The sequence below is a fragment of the Podarcis cretensis genome (assembly GCF_951804945.1).
Source record: "Podarcis cretensis genome assembly, chromosome: 14".
In the NCBI taxonomy this organism is placed as follows: domain Eukaryota; kingdom Metazoa; phylum Chordata; class Lepidosauria; order Squamata; family Lacertidae; genus Podarcis; species Podarcis cretensis.
The window spans coordinates 27,131,787-27,154,847 of NC_137183.1; the positions used below are offsets into that span (position 1 = coordinate 27,131,787).

At 44.7% G+C, this 23,061-nt stretch overlaps 1 protein-coding gene and 1 pseudogene across 8 annotated transcripts in view; one reads left to right on the forward strand and one right to left on the reverse strand.

Moving 5' to 3' along the window:
* MEGF11 (multiple EGF like domains 11) overlaps positions 1 to 23,061 on the reverse strand; it is a 349,752-nt gene that overhangs the window by 201,634 nt on the left and 125,057 nt on the right. The window lies entirely within an intron of this gene.
* On the forward strand, positions 6,510 to 7,682 carry LOC307202689 (ribonuclease P protein subunit p21 pseudogene; annotated as a pseudogene). Its single transcript has 2 exons — positions 6,510 to 6,572; positions 7,115 to 7,682. The product of its transcript is annotated as a ribonuclease P protein subunit p21 pseudogene (transcript).

Here is a 23,061-nt window from a genome sequence, read left to right on the forward strand (position 1 = left end):
TAGCCTGTTTTGCCCATCCTCTTGTTCACTTCTCTGCAAAACTTCTAAGTTTTGGAAAAACACAGTAGGGTACCACCATTTGACTCAGTTTGCAATTGTTAAAGCTATCAGTGTATCTGACTTGTGTCAAAATAATAAACGCATTGTAGATTTCCCATGGAAATCACTAAGGAGTGTATAAGCCAGGGATGCAGCAATATCATGCTATTTGTGGGCAATTTGTCTCCCTTGTAACAGACCAAATCAAAAGTAAAAATGATATGGCAGTTCTTCCTGAACTGTAATAGAGATAAATTGGAAGGGTGGCATCTGGGGATGATTTCTAAAAATGCAGGCGGTTTGTTGTCTTCCTCCCAAACGCAGATGAAGAGCCTTCCTTGCTTCAGCAAAGGCAGCTTGTTCTGATACATTCAAGCTGAGAAATTAGATTAATAGATTAAAATGTCATTTTGATGGTTGAAGAAGGTGCCCAGGATTAAACAGCCAGCAGATTTTGAAGTTATTGTTTTTAACATAAGTGCTTGGGGAAACGGCAAGGGGGAAGCACCATTTTAGAGGATGCATTCCCTCTGGATAGTTTTTACCCATGAGCAAATCAACTTGAGCTAGAACTCCTATGACTGATGGACTGGGAGAGCAATCCAAGATATTGGAAGCCAGTATAAATTGTACTGGGGTAAATTATGCTGGGGTAACTTACCCCTACTACCTTCAGGAGCTGCTGCCAGCTGAGCTGGTTTGAACCTTCCAGTAGGAAAACAAGCCTTGAAAGCAGAGTTTGACTGACACCACACTTTCTGCCAATGTAACATCTGCTGGGTTGCTAGGTCACATGGCCAAGCTAAATGGGAGTAAGTCTCCCCTTGCTCTATCCCTGCCACATGCTCACCACTCCCACAGAACACCCTTTTCTCAGGACTTACCCCAGCCTTTGGTCAGTCAACTTCAGCTGAGCACATGCTGAGTTGGGATGGAGGACTTATGCCAGCTTATCTCTGGCTGAGGCAGACTGAGGGACTTCACTCAACACAGCCCTGTGTGAACCCAGTCTCAGCCAGCTCAGCTGGGGGTAAGCCTGTTCCAAATTCTGCTCATCCTGGTGGATCTTGGGTTTGGGTTGCTCCCTAAGATTACTTTAATCATGCCAGCAAAGCTATTTCATCTTGGAACATGTGCTCATAAAAGCAAGCCTTTTCTAAGCATTCAACCAAAGCATAGGAGGACAAAAAGCTCTTGCACACTGGACTAACCTTTTCATCGAGCTATCCGCCATAACCTCAACATCTCGTTCCTGCTCAGGCAGAACCAATTAAAACCCTTTAAGTGTATATATGAAGCTGGGATCTTTTGCCCCAGTGGGCATCGTTTTATGCCTGCCACATTTGCAGTTTTAATGCTCATTCTCCCATTTTGGGAGAGATCCTTGTTGGAGTTCCTTGCAATCCGTTTGTCTGTCTGTCTGTCTGTCTGTCTGTCTGTCTGTCTGTTTGTTTTAACCATCCTGGACAATTTGGTGTCATCAGCAAATGTGGTCACCTTACTGTTCACTCCTAACTCCAGCTCATTTATAAGCAAGTTAAAAATCACACATCCTCAAAGCAGATCCTCTTCTTACTTGCCTCCATTATGAGAACTGTCCATTTATTCCTATACTTTAGCCATATGAGAGCCATCTTCTTTGCTTATTACTGCTAAACTTACTCAGGAGTCTTTGGTAGATCACATTCAATCAAACAGGCTTAGAAGTGCCTTGCAGACTTCTGTGCTAAACATATGATGTCTGGGAGCGGAAGGGGTGGAGCCAGTTTGCACAGGAAAATTGCTAGTACAGTAATGTTCCTAGATCTCTACACACTCTTGTCCTTGCATGTCTGAAGGGAGCTGTGTGTGTATTGCCGGGGGTAGGTGGGTAAATATTCCATTATTGGACCAAATACATTCACTTAAGGTGGGGGGTGGCTCATTCATGCCTCTCCCTCCCCCATCAACATAAGGGATGCAGCTGGTACTCAGAGAAACTGCGAACTACCACATTATTCTACCCCCCTCCCTGCTTTTGGGGAGGCAGGAAGACAATATGATCAATGCTAGCTCTTACCCAAATCAATCTTGCAGCTGCTCCCGTGTTGCCTTCTCATGATGCATATAATGTATAAATTCTCTAAATCTATTCCTGCGCTATTGCCAGCAGCCTGTAAGTCAAGTAAACAAGAATAATAGCAGATATAATGGCATTGTTTATGGGGGGAATAAAAAAACCCCCAAAACATGCCCATCCTGTAGTTCATAAATCTATTTTAAAAATTGCATCCTACAGTTCATAAGGGACTTCTAATTTACTCCTTTCCAGCGTTGCACAGCTGATGCAGAACCAAATTAAATCTGCAAAATGGAGGTTTTAAAGAAGCTCAATGCAGTTGAGAAAAAAAGTTCCATACTTATAAACAGTCTTAGAGAAAATGTGGGTTTTGCTCAATCCATTTACAGGATGAATTCAAACTTCATTTACAACTCGCATTTCACTGTTTTTGAAATACACCCTGCAGGGGCCAGCCCCTTCCACCTTTGAGATGTGGATGCATCCCTGCATCTTGAATGTATGTATGAACACACTTTGTGTGAGTCATACTCCCCACACTACCCTCACAACAGCAGCAGCAGCAGCAGAGAACCTTAGAAGAGAGGTTTGAGTGGAGGAAGATCCGGAAATGAGCCATTTTTGAAGAAATGCTCAAGAAGAGAGGATACCAACATACAGAAGAACATGCATGATCAGGCTAATTGCCAATGTAGTACACCATCCTCTGTCTCACAGGGGGCAGCCAGAAGCCCACAAGAGGGACCTAAGCCATCCTTGCCTCTTGTGGGAATGAATTCCACCATGCGCTGTATGAAGTAGTACTTTCTTTTGCCTGCCCTGAATCATAGAACTGAAGAGTTGGAAGGGACCCCAAGGGTCATCTAGCCCAACTACCCTGCAATGCAGGAATCTCAACTAAAGCATCCATGACAGATGGCCATCCAACCTCTGCTTAAAAGCCTCCCAGGAAGGAACGTCCACAATCTCCCAAGGGAGACCCAATCCACTGTCAAACAGACCTTACTGTCAAAAAGGTCTTCCTGATGTTTAGTCGGAATCTCCTTCCTTGTAATTTGAAGCCACTGGTTCGAGTCCTACCCTCCAAAACAGGAGAAAACAAGCTTGCTCCATCTTCCATGTGACAGCCTTTGAGATATTTCCAATATTCAGCTTCACTGGATGCCCCCAAATTATAGTGTTAATGAGAGAAAAACTTATCCCTACCTTTCATTAAATTTCCTTTAGTTTTTTAGTTACAGCTGCAATTCTCTGCTTCTTACCCCATGACATCTTAGCAAGATAATTGACTAAAGGGTTGCTAAAGAATCACTAAACAAGGATGCAGGGATGGGGAGGTATGGGGAAGTCAAAAGAAAGAAGGGCATGAAATTATAATTTTGAAGTTATATTGGTTTAATTGTTTTGTATGTTTTTGTTTGTGTTTTGAATTTCTTGTTTTTTTTTTGTTCTGTTTTTATTATGTGTTTGAAAAACGAATAAAAATTATTTAAAAAAAAAAAAGAAAAACTTATCCCTACCCACTCCCCCCCAAAAAAACCATGCCTAATTTTACACACCTCTATCATGCCACTTCTTGATCGCCTTTTGTATAAACTAAAAAGGATACAGTTTGGTAGCAACAGTCACAAGGATGGCACTGTTGAAAGATTCGGTACACTGATGGCCACCAAGTTGGATGGCGTAGGTCCTTCCTGCTTGTGGCCTTCCTATTAAGGCATCTGGCTGGCTACTGTGAGAAGAGGAAGTGAACTACATGAGCAATTAGTCTGATCATGTAGGCTCTTTGTATGTTCTTATCCCCTCTTCCTGGGTGTTTCTTCAAAAATGTCTCGTTTCTGGGTCTTCTTCCACTCGTCTCTTTCACCTAAGCTTGTCCTAAGGATCTCTGCTGCTGCTGCTGCTGCTGCTGCTGCTGGGTAGAGTTTGGGACTACAATTCCCACCAGGCTGTGCTTTCTGGGCCTCATGAGGGTTGCAGTTCAAAACACCTGGAGTGCAACAGGTTCAAAAAGGCTAACTTATCCTGAGGTGAAACCAGGGTTCTACTGGGACATGTGGGAAAGGTATTAATCCAAAGGGAGTGTGGCGACTGGATCTAGAAGTGAATATTAAGACATGGGCCACATTAATCATTTGCAGCAACATGCTCAATGGCTCTCCTTCAAAGCAATAAAATCGTAGAACCTGAAGTTAACTCCAAACATCTTCTAGTCTGAACAGACATCCATTACACCTAAAATGCCTCTGACATTTTAATCCAATCTTACTCTGAAAACTGAGTCAAGAAGATCTGCATGCTCTCTTTTTGATATTTGGGCCCTACCTGCAATTCCAACTAGGAAAGTTTATTCTAATATTTAAGATTACTGTTACCCTTACTGTGGACATAAATCTGGCTTGCATGTATCTATGTTAGTCATTTCTAGAATACCAACTGCCAGAAAGGAAGAATGAACTCTCCCTTCTTCTTCTTTTTTTAACCATTCCCAACCTGATCACCTTGATAGATACTCTCACTCATCGCAGCTAAATTGTTGACAGACCTGGCATAAACAATGCACAATTTCCTTACCTCTTAAAAATTTCTTTTCGATATTAAATGTGTCTTCTCTTTTTCATCCTTTACTTGTAACCATGTTTTTAAGGCCCTCTTGCATATCATCCTGTCCTCCATTTTTAAATTTATATATTTTTTTTAAATTGTAAGAATTTTCAGGCATCCTACCCTGAGGGAAACCTTCCTCTGCCAAAGAACTCCTAGGTTCCAACCTGTCACTGCTAGGACTGCCATATTTCAAACAGTGAAAATCTGTTCATCAAACTTTTTGGCCAAAGTTGTAGAGCTCTTTTGGCAAAATCGCCATTTTTGAGCTATTTTTATGGAAAATCAGCGAAAACGACACTGCCAACATGGGCTGCCATATGTCCAGATTTTCCCGGACTTTTTAAACCGATTTTTGCCCAGACACTGCTGCCGTCTGCAGTATTCCAGATATGTCTGGGAAATCCCAGTTGTATGGCAATCCTAGACTACAACAACAACAACAACAACAACAACAACAACAATAATAATAATAATAATAATAATAATTTATTATTTATATCCCGCCCATCTGGCTGGGCCTTCCCAGCCACTCTGGGCGGCTTCCATAAAAACCAAAAATACAGTAAAATCACACGTTAAAAACTTCCCTGAACAGGGCTGCCTTAAGATGTCTTCTGAATGTCAGGTAGTTGTTTATCGCTTTGACATCTGCTGGAAGGGCGTTCCACAGGGTGGGCGCCACTACCGAGAAGGCCCTCTGCCTGGTTCCCTGTAGCTTTGCTTCTCGCAATGAGGGAACCGCCAGAAGGCCCTCGGCGCTGGACCTCAGCGTCCGGGCAGAATGATGGGGGTGGAGACGCTCCTTCAGGTATACTGGACCGAGGCCGTTTAGGGCTTTAAAGGTCAGCACCAACACTTTGAATTGTGCTCGGAAACATACTGGGAGCCAATGTAGGTCTTTCAAGACCGGTGTTATATGGTCTCGGCGGCCGCTCCCAGTCACCAGTCTAGCTGCCGCATTCTGGATTAGTTGTAGTTTCCGAGTCACCTTCAAAGGTAGCCCCACGTAGAGTGCATTGCAGTAGTCCAAGCGGGAGATAACCAGAGCATGCACCACTCTGGCGAGACAGTCCGCAGGCAGATAGGGTCTCAGCCTATGTACCAGATGGAGCTGGTAAACAGCTGCCCTGGACACAGATTTGACCTGTGCCTCCATGGACAGCTGTGAGTCCAAAATGACTCCCAGGCTGCGCACCTGGTCCTTCAGGGGCACAGTTACCCCATTCAGGACCAGGGAATCCTCCATACCTGCCCGCCCCCTGTCCCCCAGAAACAGTACTTCTGTCTTGTCAGGATTCAACCTCAATCTGTTAGCCGCCATCCATCCTCCAACCGCCTCCAGACACTCACACAGGACCTTCACTGCCCTCACTGGTTCTGATTTAAAAGAGAGGTAGAGCTGGGTATCATCTGCATACTGATGAACACCCAGCCCAAACCTCCTGATGATCTCTCCCAGCGGCTGCATGTAGATGTTGAAAAGCATGGGGGAGAGGACAGAACCCTGAGGCACCCCACAAATGAGAGCCCAGGGGTCTGAACACTCATCCCCCACCACCACTTTCTGAACACGGCCCAGGAGGAAGGAGCGGAACCACTGTAGGACAGTGCCCCCAGCTCCCAGCCCCTCAAGACGGTCCAGAAGGATGTTATGGTCGATGGTATCAAACGCCGCTGAGAGATCCAGCAGAACTAGGAAACAGCTCTCACCTTTGTCCCTAGCCCGCCGGAGATCATCAACCAGTGCGACCAAGGCAGTTTCAGTCCCATGATGAGGCCTGAATCCCGACTGGAAGGGATCCAAATGGTCCGCTTCTTCCAGGCGGAATCCCAAGGGAAAGGCCTGGCATCAGTTGTCCATCCACAGGTGACCTCTTGCCTGGACTACTGCAGTGCACTCTACTCAGGGCTGGCCTTGAAGACGCTCTGTTAGTTGCAGCTGGTCCAAATGCAGAAAGTAGACTGGTGAGTGGAGCAGTCTGATGGGACCATATCCACCAGTCCTGAAAGCATGCTTACTGTCAGTTCCCAGGCCCAAGTCAAAGTGTTAGTACTGGCATGCAAATCTGTAAATGTTTTTAGATGCTCTTATTTGCTTTAAATGTTTTAAATATGTTTCATTTTATTTTTCATTTTTTATTGTTTTTACTGTTTTTTACTATTTGTATTACACCATTCCACTTTGCAATGGCTTTACATGTTTTAAAAATGCGTATTCCTTATCTGTTAAAAGTTGCATTTTCTATTTGTTGCAACCTTGCCTTGAGACCTGATGGTGGATAGCAGTGAATACATCTTATAACATATCCTATTATTATTATTATTATTATTATTATTATTATTACTACTACTACTACTACTATTACTACTACTACTACTACTATTTACATGTTAATAACTAAATACTAGGTCACCCATGACAAAGAAGCATTTCAGAGGCTCAGTTTCCTCTACCAGGCAGCGCATTGCGTCCTTCAGCAGAACCCAGAGAACCAGGAACTGGCTCGCTTTTATTGCCACATGCAGAAACAGCATCAGCTGGCGGCTCATGTTAAAACAGAATCCATCTGCAAATCTTGCTTCTCCCCTCTCGTCCCTGGAATCAGCTCCACTTTGCGCCAGAGAAAGCACCATAATCAGCAGTGGACCGTTGTGCGTTGTCTCAACTGTGGCTTCATCAAGCATTTCCTCAGCGACCCTGACTACAAGTTGTGGTTGGAGCAACCTAAGGCATTGCTGGAGAAGCAGACGCCCCCTAGAGAAGGAGCAAAAGCTTCAGGCCAGACCCCCAGCTCAGTGCAACAGCCCCCCCCCCAAGTCCTCCTGAGCAGGAAAGGCAACACCACCTGTAAGTTCTGGACCTCACAGCCCCCCTGCCTCTGAGGAGATGTCAGCAGGCACCAAATCTAAAAGGAAGAACGGGGAACGAACTCTACTCAGGCAGGCAGGCAATTGTGGCTTGGCAGCAAACGCATAATCCCCAAGTCGGGGCAGAAGAGTCAAATGTTGTTAATATAAATATTAGGTTGTTTGCTGTCCTGGGCTCCTTGGGAAGGAAAGGTGGGATAGAAAACTGGGCATGCCGATCAGAAGGTCAGCGGTTCGAATCCCCATGATGGGATGAGCTCCCGTTGCTCAGTCCCTGCTCCTGCTAACCTAGCAGTTCGAAAGCACATCAAAGTGAAAGTAGATAAATAGGTACCACTTCAGCGGGAAGGTAAATGGCGTTTCCTTGGCTGCTCTGGTTCACCAGAAGCGGCTTAGTCATGCTGGCCACATGACCCGGAAGCTGTACGCCAGCTCCCTCGGCAAGTAAAGCAAGATGAGCACCGCAACCCCAGAGTCGTCCGCAACTGGACCTAATGGTCAGGGGTTCCTTTTCCTTTACCTTACCAATAGTAATGTCTGCCATAGAAGCCCTGTTGCACTAAAGTGGATTCTGAACAGAGGGCTGTATACCCAGCATCTTCTGTCTGCTAGTGCAAGGGCTCTTACACTAGTGGACAGGTGAGTTCTAATGTTGCACAACAGAGGAATCCAGTGCACCAGCTGCACTAACAGAAACTCAATGCACATCAGACTGCAAAATCTATTGTGCAACAAAGTCACCAGCAACCTGCTTATGCATTTTCTTGCGCATCAACGTTCCACTGGTGCAAAGCATTTTGCCAGCAGAAGAAGTATACTGCCAAGTGAGTTTAACTTGGTGCTACTTCGGATATTGTCTATCTTCTGGAACGCATGCAGGGTTTAAATGGAAGTTCTCGCCAGGCCTTGTGTCCTCATGTCCGGCTTCACATTACAAATATTAGGATTCTGTTTCAGCATTTCAGTTCTCGTGATTCTACTCACTGCTGTGCTCCAGCAGTGACAACCAAGACCCCATTCGTATCAATCCATCTAAAGGCAGAGTGATCCTGCTGCAAAGTGCAAATACATTCAGCACCCTGACATATGGGGCACTCAAAACAGGAAAGGCAGGGCAATTTGCAGTCTGGGACTGCCGCTCACATAAAAGTTCATGTTTTTAAACTCAACTCAGCATTCAATTACCTTACCCTTTCGAAACTGTAGAAGACGGGGGTGTTAATCAAACAGGTAATTTGCAAATGTTTTTCCTCAGTAAATGTCATGCGCAAGTAGATATTTAGAATATAAGGCACAGAAAAATTGCTGCCAGGTAACTTTGTGCTGGCTGTATTTATGTTTGTCTATCTTGAGAAAGAAGGAAAGTAGAGGGGGATGAGGGAGAGAAACAAATCTTGTTTGCATTTTGAAGAGAAGAGGAAAAAGTTCCATCTTCTCTGCAAAGAACAGAGTTTCAGCAAACAGACTGAGGCATTGCCACGGGCTCATTTTCACAACACCACTTGTGCTCAGCTAAAATTCCCAGAGTGGTTTGACAATCGATCCCTCTTCTCAAGGAACTCTGGGGATTGTAGCTCTGGAGGGCTGAAATGGGGGGTCTCCTAAATTCGTTTCTGCACCCTTAAGAAACTACAACTCCCAGTATTCTTCAGGTGGAAGCCATGGCAGTTCAAAGTGGTATCACGGTGCTTTAAATATATGGTGTGAATGTGGCCTTCCTGACCCAGAGACAATTTAGGTCAGCCAACACCACGGAGGACAGTGCTTGAAAGGCTCTCATGATTCTTAACCAACCTTCCCCAACCTGGTGCCCTCCAGATATTTTGGACTGCAACTCTCAAAAGAAACCAGCAAGCACAGCCCATATGATGCTGGCATATAATGATGCAAAATTAGAAGCGTGTCCCATGGTAAGCTTGGGTGATAGGTTGCTCCTGGGTTTAAAGAGGAGGTTGAAGGCTATAGAATGAGCATAATGAGATTGCTAAAAGGCACTAAACTAGTCTTGAAACTGTTGTGGAAGAAAAAGAGGCAATAATAATAATAATAATATTTATTTATTTATTTATTTATTTATTTATTTATTTATTCATTCATTCATTCATTCATTCATTCATTCATTCCCTGCCCATCTGGCTGGGTTTCCCCAGCCACTCTGGGCAGCTTCCAACAGAACACTAAAATACAATAACCTATTAAACATTAAAAGCTTCCCTAAACAGGGCTGCCTTCAGATGTCTTCTAAAAGTTTGGTAGTTATTTTTCTCTTTGACATCTGGTGGGAGGGCAGGTGCCACTACCAAGAAGGCCCTCTGCCTAGTTCCCTGTAACTTGGCTTCTTATAGCGAGGGAACTGCCAGATGGCCCTCGGCACTGGACCTCAGTGTCCGGGCAGTACGATGGAGGTGGAAATGCTCCTTCGGGTATACTGGACTGAGGCCGTTTAGGGCTTTAAAGGTCAGAACCAACACTTTGAATTGTGCTCGGAAACGTACTGGGAGCCAGCGTAGGTCTTTCAAGACCGGTGTTATATGGTCTCGGTGGCCGCTCCCAGTCACCAGTCTAGCTGCCGCATTCTGGATTAGTTGTAGTTTCTGGGTCACCTTCAAAGGTAGCCCCACATACAGCGTATTGCAGTTGTCCAAGCGAGAGATAACTAGAGCATGCACCACTCTGGCGAGACTTTCCGCAGGCAGGTAGGGTCTCAGCCTGCGTACCAGAATAGATGGGTGGGGTGGGATGAAAGCCATAGCTCAGTGCCAGAACATTTGCTCTGCATGCATATGGCCCCTGGTTCAACCCCTGGTTGGGAATGACCCTCCTTTGACAACCCCTGAGAGTTACTGTGAGTCAGTGTGGACAACAGTGGTCCAAGTGATAGATTCCTATCTTCCAAAAGAACAGATAGACTGTACATCATACTTAATGAACCAGACTGGTTTCTGAACAACACTTTCAAAAAGCTGGCCTAGAAGTATCAAATGGGCTCCACTGATCCAAAATACACTCCCTGATAAAACATAAAGAGGTGTGGGTGATTGTTCTGCCATTGCTCATCCTCTAGCCCCAAAGGCTTAATTAAAAGCGGCCTTTAATTATAAGAGCTAGATGCAGCACCCATAAATCAATACAGAATATATGACCCAGAGGTCTGTCAGAAGCATGCCATTTGATTAGACTTGACGATGGATGGGAACCTCGTAGATGTGAAATGTCCATCCACTACAAAAAACAAAATGGGGGGGGGGGGGCAGAGGGGCGCTTATGGAGCCTCCATGCACGGTGTGTGTTTTTTGTTGTTGTTAAGTTTCATCGCAGCAAAAACACCCAGTGGGTGGGGGGGAAGCAGAGTTGAGTTGTCAAGGGAGATAATTGGTTTTGACAGGCCTACAAGTTAATTCATCGCTGTTTTGCAACTTATTTGGAAATTCTCCCACAGCCACATCCCAAAGGACAGCTTGTAATCACTCGTAAGCTCATATTAGGTGGAGAGTTAAATATCATTAGATCACAGGTACAGCCGGAGCTCAGTAAGAGACTACTAATGTGTTACTCTAACCTTCTCCATTACCTGAAGGACATGGCAGCATCGCAAAGGTTAGGAAGATTATGACTCAAGTTGCAAATTGCTTGTAACTAAGAGAATTAAAGTTGAGGTACATTTCTAGGTAGCCCACAAAATGTTTATGAGGGACGGAAAACGAGGCCTATTTAAAAAGCCATCCTCCTTTTTTTATGCCCCCGCTTTTTAAAGTTCGCTTGCACAAATAGAAAGAAAATTAAATGGAATGAAATAAAGAGAGTTATTAAACCCAACTCGGGATCTGAATTAATAAAAAGTAAAATTAAACTGCCACTCAATATCACCATGTCGATGCTTTATAACCACAGTATATAAAAGAATAGGTAGGTATTTTAAGCCTATATTGTAAAGGCCATATTGTGTGTCAGTTTTATTTCAAAGGAGTTAAATATTAATTGCTTGACAAAAGGAGGGGGAATAAAAATAATGCCAGAACCCAAAATAATTCAATTTTCCACAAGCTTAAAAGGATATTTGCATAATTCCCTTTGCTCAAGCTACATTTAATGAGCTTAATTGAAAGACAACCCTTTGGGCTGATTTTTTTTTCCCAGGCAGTACTTAAGAGTAATGTGAGCAAAGGCGTACAGTAAGACTTCAAAGGGCTCCCCTTCCAGTTGCCATTTGCTTTCTTAACCATCAGGGTTAGGGTTAGGGTCAAGGTGCTAGACCAACCCAGCTTAATAACAATATTATTCCCTGATCAAGAATCCTAGCAGATTATAAATACACCCAACAGCAAAGATTCTCTGTCTACTTTTTGAAACTCAGGACCGGGTTCAACTAACCCATTCCGTTGGCAGAAGCCAGAACAAGGACTCCTGCTAGAACAATGGGGCTCCCCCCTCCCCACATTGATTCTAGAAGGTAAGGGGAACCCCCAGAACCACCCACGGGAGGAGAAAGGGGGAGATAATTCCACTAGGCAAGTTGTCCAAGCAGAATGTCAAATTCCACCCTCAATCCAACACCCACTGCTTGTGAAGGCCAACCATGTTAAATTATGCTTGTTCTGTTTATACTGTGATTTTGGACTTCTTTCCTATTGCCTTAAAACATGGTGGCCACAGCAAGAACCCCAAGCACATCCATCCTGGAGGACCTGCATGTGTATAATCCAGGGGGCCATTGGCTGGTTAGGGATTATTATGTTCTCTCTTTTTTTTGCAGATACAGATAGGTAGCCGTGTTGGTCTGCCATAGTCAAAACAAAATAAAAAAATTCCTTCCAGTAGCACCTTAAAGACCAGCTAAGTTAGTTCTTCAGATACACACGAAAGCTCATACCAAGAACTAACTTAGTTGGTCTTTAAGGTGCTACTGGAAGGAATTTTTTTATTTTGTTTTTGCAGATAATTTGTATTAGTTTCTCGGATATGCAAATAGTTCTCAGCTCTGAAACACACAAGTAATTGTGGCAGAATTGAGAAAGGGGTGCAGCGCATGATTCTCATGCACAAGGCCCCAGCTTTGATCCATGGCAGCTCCAGTAACAGATCTGAAAGATTCCTGCCTGCAACCCCAGAGAGCCACTGCCAGCCAGTGCAGACAATACTGAGCTAGGTGGACCAATCATCTCACTTGGCAGGAAGGAGCTCCCAACAAAACCAAGCTCATCAGTTACCAAAACCAAGCTCATCAGACACTGACTTAGTCTCCCTTATTCAGCTCAGGGTAGCCAGCTACCCATTCCATGTTGCAAAGGCACAATGCACTACCCTTAGTTAAGAACATAAGACAATCCTGCTGGATCAGGCCAAAGGGGCCCCATCTAGTCCAGCATCCTGTTTTCACAGTTGCCAGCCAGATGCCCCAGAAGGAAAGGAAGGACCCAAGCACAGCAGCACTCTCCACCCCCATGGTTTCCAGCTACTAGCATCCAGAAGCATTACTGCCTGCCACCATGGAGGCAAAGAATAACCATCATGGCTAGTATGATTCTGACTAATCCTTTTTTTAAGCCACCACTGCCTCCTGGGGGAACAAGTTCCATAGTTTAACTATGGGAAAAGTACATTTCTTCAAAGTGTCCAGAATCTTCTAACATTCAGCTTCGTGGGATGTCCATTAGTTCTAGTCTTATGAGAGGATAAAACTTTCCTCTACCTACTTTCTTCATCCTGTGCATAACTTTATAAACTTCTGTCATGCATTCTCTCTAAACTAGAAAATCCCAAAAGGTGCACCCTTTCCTCACAGAGGAGTCACATAAGTTCACTGTTTTACTGATATAGCGTACAGTAACTTTTCCAGTTAGGAAAAGCTAGCATGTGAAGAGACCTGCCCTTTTCATGCTGGTATGTTCCAGTTCTTGCAACAACTTGGTGAAACCTGGAAGGCTACACCACACCCCAAATCCCAGGTAAACTTCAAATGTTGCAAGATGAGGGATTTGGAGCACTTCGAACTCCACCCCACACTTTCCCTTCTACGTACAACTTAAGTTTTCCTGCAAACTGCTTCACCAGCAGAAGCTACTTTCAAGTGCTCAGTATCGTAAAGCCAAGAGAGAGAACACTAATTCCACTAATGGCATTTTAATGATTTCAATTAAAGAAAAGGCGTCTGGTTAATCGGTGCAGGCATGGTTGCCAGGACAGTCACTCCAACACACAAAGTGAATCCAAGCAGCCTTTATCCTCTTTGCCTGTGATCTCAGGACCAAAGAGCCTCCAAGCTGGCTTTCAAAAACTGACGCTCTAATGAATCCATACAAGGGCCATGGTAAGGAAACATCAGGGATCACAGAGTGACATCCAAATGCATGTTGTGTGGTTGGCTCCACCTCCTTCTGGCATGGATATCTTCACCTCCTGGGGAAAGGCCATAGCAGAGCAAGCAGAAGGTCTCAGGTTCAATCCCCAAAGGAATCTTCAGGTAGGGCTGGGAATCAGAGGCTGCAGGAGCACCAGAAAGGAAGCTGGATCTGAGTCAGGGCTGAAAGCTGACTGAGGAAAATATGAAGACCACCACACCTGAGGCAGTTGGACAACAACTCATAGAAGAGCTTCCAAGACTGCCAGGGACCTATAGGATCAGAACCTGGACCCTCATGGACACCGTCCCCTGAGCCTGAAGAAGCAGATGGCTCTCAGCAAAACATCATCAGTTCAGCTATGTTGGAAGCACACCTGTAGGGAAGCTGTGGAAAAGAGAAGGAGTGTTTGTCTTCAGGCCAGGGGGTTGGTCCATCAAGGAGCTGACAATCTCTACTGGATGGAGCCTGGAGGAGGTAGATGGGAGACAGAGGCATAAAAGGTCCCAGTCTGCTCCTTTCATGGAGCAAGTTGCTCACTTGGAGCTGTCCATGGTCATGAGACTTGCCGCTTTACCTGTAGGCTCTGGCATCAGACCAGAGCCCAGCTGTAAAGCTACAAGAGGCAGTAAGCATCCCATGCTCCGAATTAAAAAGCTAACAGAGTGATGAATTTACCTAATTACGGCAAAAACAAACACTTGCAGTGACTAAGGCCAAGCCTGTTCCCCTGCTTTAAAAGCAATTACATTCTACCACTGCACATGCTCGCTCATCACAAAATTCAGGATGGGGACACAGATAACACGCTAAAAGGTTCCTTTTGCTCCATGTGCAATTGCTTTCAAAGGCTGTATCTTGAGAAACATCAAAGCTTCTGTTGACTTTCAATTTTCACTTCCCCAGATTAAGAAGTTCGTGAATGTAGTTGCCCGTTACAGCAGGAGGGAGGCAGACAAAACAAACTCCACTGGACAACTATTAGGGTGACATCAAAGCAAAACCTGAAGGACGTGCTCTGTGCAAGTTCTATCTTCCATTGCAGAGGCACAACTCCTACTGTGTATAGCAATTTTCTAATGCAAATGGAACAGGTACCTGACAATGGGACATCCACAATCAGTTGCCAGGAAGGCTCACCAGCATTTGTGGCTTGGCACTACACTGAATGGTTTTGTGGGTATATACTGGGTTCTCATTTTTATGCAAGAGTCACACAGGCTGCCTCCCTACCCCTCTCTGCTCCAATGGATGCAGTTCCTACAACTGGGGATGTGGATATGTAGCAAAGGGCTGAAATTGGCTAGGTGCCCACCCCTCTTGCAGAAAAGCACTGTTTATTATTTAAATTTACACCCTTGTCTTTCCACAAAAGGGTGCATTTCTTTCTTGCTCTTCCCCCCTTAGCATCTTGTACTGACATAAATCTAATTTACACCATTGCAGAAATTACAGACATGATTGTGTCACACCAGAAAATATTAGAAGACTCCTGGGGCATGAAGGATGGATATATTTCTGTAAGTTCAGTTAACTCCAATTTCATATGCATTTGTGATGTTTGTGGTTTTTTTAAGGTGGCATGAAAGTTCATACATATTTTCACATCCATTATATGATTTTATTTTTGCAGACAGGTTTGCCTAATATATTCATTTTGCAAGCATTTTTTCCTAATAAAATGAACTTTTGCACATTTATTAATATACACCTTTTTGTGTGTGCTTTTCACTAGCGCAGGCATCTTTATGCCTTCTTCGATCAGAGAGCTGCAAAACAGAAAGGAGTTTTGTATTTTGCTTTATGCATTGCTTGGGGAAGTGCAAATTTGTTAAGTTTGCATTTAAAGGGAACTGAATGAATCTCTCCCTCACTCCCTGCTCATGAGGGCATGTGTGTGATATAGCTCAATAGGATCAGACTTTGTTTCTGAATTCCCATGAGGGCTGCGCTACACTCAGACAGAGACTTTCCACATGCTCTTTAACATTTCCCTCACCACTCTTCCAGCTGTTTTCCGTTCCACCACCTCCAAAGTTTTTGATATTTTGCTGCGCCTAGCAAACCATCAATTTCTTGTCTACAAAGCAAGCAATCAGACTCTGCGGGAAAGTAGCATGAAAGCGCTCCCACTCAGGCACTGCAGAAAAAGACATGCAACTACCAAAAAACATCCAGGAAGCGGTAACACTTGAAGAGGGACAGAGGAGTGATTTAACTTTGCTCACATCTGAATGAGAAACTGCCTAATTTGCCCATGCAAATACACAATACACAAACTGAAGTGAAGGTATCTTTTGACATTCACGTTTCTCCAAATTCTGTGATGTAGTTATCTACTCAAAATATGTGTCAAAAAAATAAAGTGCATTTATATTTTTAAGAACAACACATAATAATGCATTCTGTTAGGAAAAAGTTCCTTGCAAAAGGAAGCATTACATGCGAACTGTGCGTATTAGGAGAAAGGCACAATAAAATACTGATGAACGTTTGTGATAACTTTTTTTTTTTTTTTTTAATTACGAACTGAAGTGAAAATGGGGTGAACTGAATTTCAGGCTGGGAAACTGGGAAACTGAGAGAAACTGAAATTGACAAGAGTCATCCATCCCAATACAAGAACAGGGTCCTTGGTTTCACAAGGCCGGGACCAATTTCCTCGGAGGGCTCAGTTTCTGATACTTTGTCTGAAATGAACCGGAAAAAGGTGCAATGCAGAAAGGTGGCATTACTTTCTCTCCCCCCCCCCCTTCTTCCCCTCCCTCCCCCCCACCTTCATACATTTTCCACAGCAGAAAGCAGCCGTTTCGGCAGCTAACACAAAATCGCTTCCAGTAGATTGTGTTTAAACATTAAACAATGTTTATTGAGCCTCTAGCACCGACAATGCCGATAAAATAGATCTTTACACCCTTCATAAACACTTTAGCGGATACCTTTGCAGGCTGGTTGGAGGTGGCGGGGGGGGGCGGCGTGCAGATGAATGCCTCTTGAGAGGTAACACTCATCTCTATCTCCCTTCCACTGTCAGATTATTACCACCAGTTTACAATCATGAGGCCCGTTCCTCACTTCAACGTTAAATGGTTTGGATGATAAAAAGGCATTCCAGCTCCTTTCCCCCGTGTGAGGTCTGAGGTGTTTTGCCTTGCACATAAGGGATTTTCTTCTCTTTTTCTGAAGTCTTTTAAAAAGGCAGGGGACACAACTTGTCTTCTTGCCAACCACTGATAGCTCTGTCGTTTCTCCTTTCTACTCTTGCCTCGCTGCCTCTTTCTACTTTTCTGCACCTTCCAAGAGAAAGCTGCAACACCTGCTTCCTGCTGATAGCTCAAGCATCTGCCCATTCCCCCCTTGCTCTCCCAGAAGTGATGTGCTGTGTTCCTGGAGGCCTCTCTGCTCGTCTCTCTGACCTCTGCAGCTGTTCCCCTGATTGTCTGTTTCTAAGACTTTGGGGCTTGAAAGACTAAGTCTGCAGCATTTGGGACTTGTTTAGTTTAGCGAAAAGGCAAGTAAGAGGTGAAGTGATAGAACATGGGTAGGCAAACTAAGGCCCGGGGGCCGGATCCGGCCCAATCGCCTTCTAAATCTGGACCGTGGATGGTCCGGGAATCAGCATGTTTCTACATGAGTAGAATGTGTGCTTTTATTTAAAATGCATCTCTGGGTTATTTGTGGGGCATAGGAATTTGTTCTTTCCCCCTCCCCACAAAAAGAAATATAGTCCGGCCTCCCCACAAGGTCTGAAGGACAGTGGACCGGCCACCTGCTGAAAAACGTTTGCTGACCCCTGTGATAGAAGTTTATAAAATTATGTGAAGTGGGTAGAGAAACAAGTTTTGCTCCCTCTCTCATAACTCCAGAACTCGTGGACATCCAAGGAAGCAGAATGGGTGCTGATTCAGGAATGATAAAAGAAATGACTTCTTCATACAGCTTATAGTTAAACTATGGAACTCTCCCCACAGGAAATATTAATGCCTACCAACCCGAATGGCTTTAAAGCAGGACTGGACAAATTCATGGAGGAGAGGGCTGTTGATTGCTACTAGCCATGATGCTCTGTCTCCACAATCAGAGGGAGAAATGTGTCTGAATATTGACTGTTAACCAGAAGGTTGGTGGTTCAAGCCCACCCAGACTGTGGGCAGGATCCCTGCATCGCAGGGGGTTGGACTAGATGACTCTCGGGGTCCTTTCCGACTCTATAATTCTATGGTTCTATGAAGACCAGTCGCTGGAAACCACAGAGGTGAGATCGGATCCTGCACAGAGGTGCGGTCGGATCCTGCTTTCTGACTTCCCACAGACATCTAGTTGACCATTGTGGGAACACAATGTTGGACTAGATGGGCCATTGGCCTGATCCAGCAGGCTCTTATGTTCTCATGTACTACAATCAGTTTAGGGGGTGGCACGGGCTGTCAGCTTCCTTCTCTTCCTCGGTCTCAGTGTTGCACTTGCAGAACGCTGCAGGGAGGTGCATGAGGACAGAACTAGAATGAGATGGTTCTACTTGCCATTGGCTCTGTCTCCACCTACTGCTGGGCTCCCTATCTTCTGCCTCACCAGTCCCAAAGGGTACCAGTCACTAATGCAAACATTTACACCTTCAACCGTATAGCAAGGTGACACAAACCTACTTTGTGCCGACCTTGTTGTACTAGAAAAGAACATTGCTAACTGCTGGATTTAGAGGCCCAGATGTGGATGAACTCAAAAGAGACCCCCATTAGCCATCACATTTTCCAAGAAGCCATCTGTTCAAAATGCCTAATGCTGGGTGATGAATGAGTAAGCCTCCAGCAGGTAAAATTCAGTAAAGGGGGGGGGGGGAGGATGATCAGTGTAGGAACTTCAGAAGCTTTCCTTTAAACGAACCCTTTCAATTAATTATTCGCTTTCAAGTGTAACCTTTAAAATCACAGTCCAAAACAAGGCACAGCTGGGTAAAAAAAAATAAAAATCCAAATTCTGTAAACTGAATTAAGCAAATGAAATCTCTGCATATTTGTAAAAATAAATCAACACCTTTTTTTTTCAAAAAAGAGGTTTATTCGTGGAATAGAAGTAGCTACTGTTGGTAAATTGGGGGCTTCACCCCCACAATCATCCAAGTGAGGGATCATGTGGGCAGTAGACAGGCATGGTTTCTGGGACAATTTCCACTCTTGAGGGGATTAGACATGTAGGAATCATAGGGTCAAGTCACCTCATCGTTGCTCATTGAAGCTAGCAGGAAATCCAGACCAGAGGGATGCATGCCAGGCTGGGTCTAGCTTGGAGAAGGGGAGTTTTGTTGTTCTGGGATTCAGCTCCCCCACAGCTCAAGCTAGCAATGTGCAGTGTTAGAATTGAAAGTGTTCGCTCAGTCGGAACCATGACTGATGGTTTGCAGACCCCCAAAAATCCGGAGGAGTGAAGAAAAGAATTGCACAGGTTAGGGCTGGATATTTCTCTTTGATGGGGCTCCCAGCTCAGACTAGCAATTTAAGCACTTCAGAGGAAGAGAGCAAACATTCTGAGACTGTGAGAGTTGTTTGCAGCATCATTTAGCCTGCTAAGAAATGCAGCGGTTGCATTACTGCTGGCAGGAGGGTCTATCATGAGCAAATGCTCAGAGTGATCTACAGCAGGGGAGGCTTACCTCCAAGCTTGGGAACCAAATCTGACTGCCCAGTAAACTTTTCGGGCAAGGCCCAAGACCCGAGACCCTACCAGTTTGGGCAGCAATGACAAAATGAAAAGAGAAGAAAAATAAAGTAGGCACAGCACTAGGGTGAACCTGGACATTGGATTAATCGTTTGATGAGTGGCGAGGAAGCAATAACCCCACCTCTCAGATTGTACACATTTGCTGAGGAGGGTGGGGGCTCTGTGTGTGGGACAGCCACACCAACTGCAGCCTTGCAGCCTTCAAATAGATAGTCATGGGTGAATGTGGTACTTGGGCCAAAAAGGTTAGGCATCTCTGATTTACAGTTTATTCCTATGCACACTTAATTCTGAGTCCCACTGAGGTCAATAGAGCTTGCTCTCAGGCAACCTTGCTATCTTAGAAGAATATGGTGAGGAGTCAACGTGTGAAAAGTTAGACATTCAGAAGTGCTATATAGTAGATTTTCCCCACCCTAGCCCCTCTTTCCCTTTAGAAACTCCATTACCTAAAATAAAACTTTCAGGGCAATCCTGATAGCTCTAAATGAAGGGCCTCGCATGTGAAAAAAATATATATTTTCACCATGAATTCTGAATAAAAAAACTGAGCTTTGACAGAGAGACATCCCCTATAAAGTAGGGTGCATTGTCACCCTATCCATTTGGGACAAGGGTGGAAGAGAAGAGATCACCCTGAAAAATCAGAATGTGGGGCAGAATCCAGCCAATGATCATGAAATGAATTGTAGAACAGTAAATCACATTTTCATTAACCCAGATAAAGTCTCCGTCATTGATATATGAATTCATCTAGTCTGACAAAATTCATAATTTGCTTTCAAAAGGCATACAATATTTTATGATGGGATTCCTCTTTGTTTATTTATGTAAGTGTTTATATATGTTTTCCTATTATGTTTTCCTGCTGCTAGACACAGACTGCCCTTGCTCAGGCTGTCTTGAACACCCTGGGACCTTTAAAAACATGGATGGACTCACACGGCCAACACGCATGTCCTCAACACCCCTTGGAGAATGAAGGATAAACACAATCTGCTGGGTAGGTTGTGATTAATAGGCAGCTTGGCAGCAGCTGGAGATCATTTGTGGAATTAAAAAAAACCACCACTTTTTTAAAAGGTAGATGAGAGTAGCAGGATGAGAAGGGAAAGGAAAGGAATCTATTTGCCTACCTGCTGGAGGGAGCCTCTCCATTTCCCGGATTTAAGGGGCCCCAGCACCAGCAAACTTCTCTTAATTGATTGGTCTTTATTTCCAAAGTTGGGTGCACTCTCAGCCATATTTGAAGTCAAACATTTTTAACCTGGTTGTGCCCTATACAAAACTTGCAAGTGAAAAGCTGAACCATCACAATGCTCTGAATTTCATTGATAACTGCAGAGTCAGCACCCTGCCCCCCTCTCTCTGCCATGAAGCTAGCCATCCATTTTCAAGAGGGTACGGCTCTGGGTCCTAGTTTTCTGAACAGTACTCAGGAATGCGATTAAATAGGACAGGAATGGCGAGAGCTAAATAAGGTGCAGGGCCCCCCCCCCAAAAAAAAATGGGAGGGGATGTATCCCAGGGAAATTCAGTGGAAGTTTTGTTTGTTTGCTTATAATGCAATTAATGAAACAAGTAAGTATGAGATACCAATACCTCTACGGAAAAATGCATTCATTTTTTATCCCTGCAAATCTCTGTAGGAGATTAGGCTCTGGGTGTGTGTGCATGCAAAAGGAGATATCAGAAGCCCACTTCACAGTAACTTGGAGCAGGGCTTTTAGTGTGGCTGGCCCTGTTCTGCTGAGTAACATCCCTGTCAAGATCTGACAGATGCCCATTACCTGCACTTTCTGAAAACAACTACAGTAAGCCCACCCCCAACACAACCTCCCTCTGGACTCACTGCTTCAAGGCAATCACACAAAGTCCACCTTCTCATGGATCCTTAATATAATGACTGCTGGTCTATATCTCATGGCATGTTGGAAGTCCTTCAACATTGCCCATTGTATCACTTACATCAAGCAAGCAATGGATCTAATCAAATCTGCAACACTGAATGAACGCAGGGAGAACTTACGGAAGGAACATGTGCACCATTTCACTTGATTTCCCAGGGTGGACAATGAAGTGGGAGACATTGTGCACACGGCAAGTTAAGTGGGTGGTGATGGCTTTGTTTACCTTCTCCAGGAAGAAGTGGGATAGTCCATCGAGGGCTATGCACAAACACTGACTGATGAAGAGCTTGAGAAACCGGTGAAATCATGCACAAACACCAAGGGTGAAGATGGGGTTGTTGATGCTGAGCATGAGGCAGCAAGCCAGAACCTGCAAAAATCTTCTGTGCAATTAAGCACGTGAATGATATGATCCCTCCATGGAACGCAGCCTGAAAAATCACCCATGGGATTACAGACACTTTGAGACCCTACAAAGAAATGTGTGATGAGCTCAAGAGGCAACAGCGGCAGTTGCCAATCACCATGTTTCTTAAAAACCAAAAAAAGAAGCAACACCTCTGAAGTCGAACCATGACCAAGCTCATCATCTTCATCTGGCTACCGGTCAACCCCACCCCCGCACCCCTTTTTGTGATTTCATTTCCTGAAGCAACATCAAACTCAGCAGAGGAAGACTAAGCAATGCAGCCACCATTTGCTGTTAACTGCTTTTTTTTTTTACATTGACTTTTTTACACCTTTTTAAAGCGACCTTCTTAGCTTAGTATACATTTCTTTCTTTATCTGCATGCAGTTCATGGGAACCAAACCCTCTGGTAAGTTGCAGGCTTACTGTAAAGAGATTCCCCCCCCTCCTGTCTTGTTTTAAACATATTCATTGTTTTCAATTATCTTACATACATATGAATTGCCTTCATTCTGTGGTTTAGGTAAAAAGGTAAAGGTACCCCTGCCCGTACGGGCCAGTCTTGACAGACTCTGGGGTTGTGCGCCCATCTCACTTAAGAGGCCAGGGGCCAGCGCTGTCCGGAGACACTTCCGGGTCACGTGGCCAGCGTGACATCCCTGCTCTGGTGAGCCAGAGCCGCACATGGAAACGCCGTTTACCTTCCCGCTGGTAAGCGGTCCCTATTTATCTACTTGCACCCGGAGGTGCTTTCGAACTGCTAGGTTGGCAGGCGCTGGGACCGAGCAGCGGGAGCGCACCCCGCTGCAGGGATTCGAACCGCCGACCTTTCGATCGGCAAGCCCTAGGCGCTGAGGCTTTAACCCACAGCGCCACCTGCGTCCCGTGGTTTAGGTAGTGATTAATAAATTAACTGTAATCCTCACTATCACATGCAGAGTGAGAAAGGCAAGCTTTCCGGCTCAGCAAGAATTTGAACCAGTCTACCCCAATCTGGTGCCCTCCAGATGCTTCAAACTACAGCCCCCATCAACCCTAGCCCACATGGCCATGTGGACTAGGGTTGATGGGAGTTGTAGTTCCAAGCATCTGGAAGGCAGCAAGCTGGGGAAG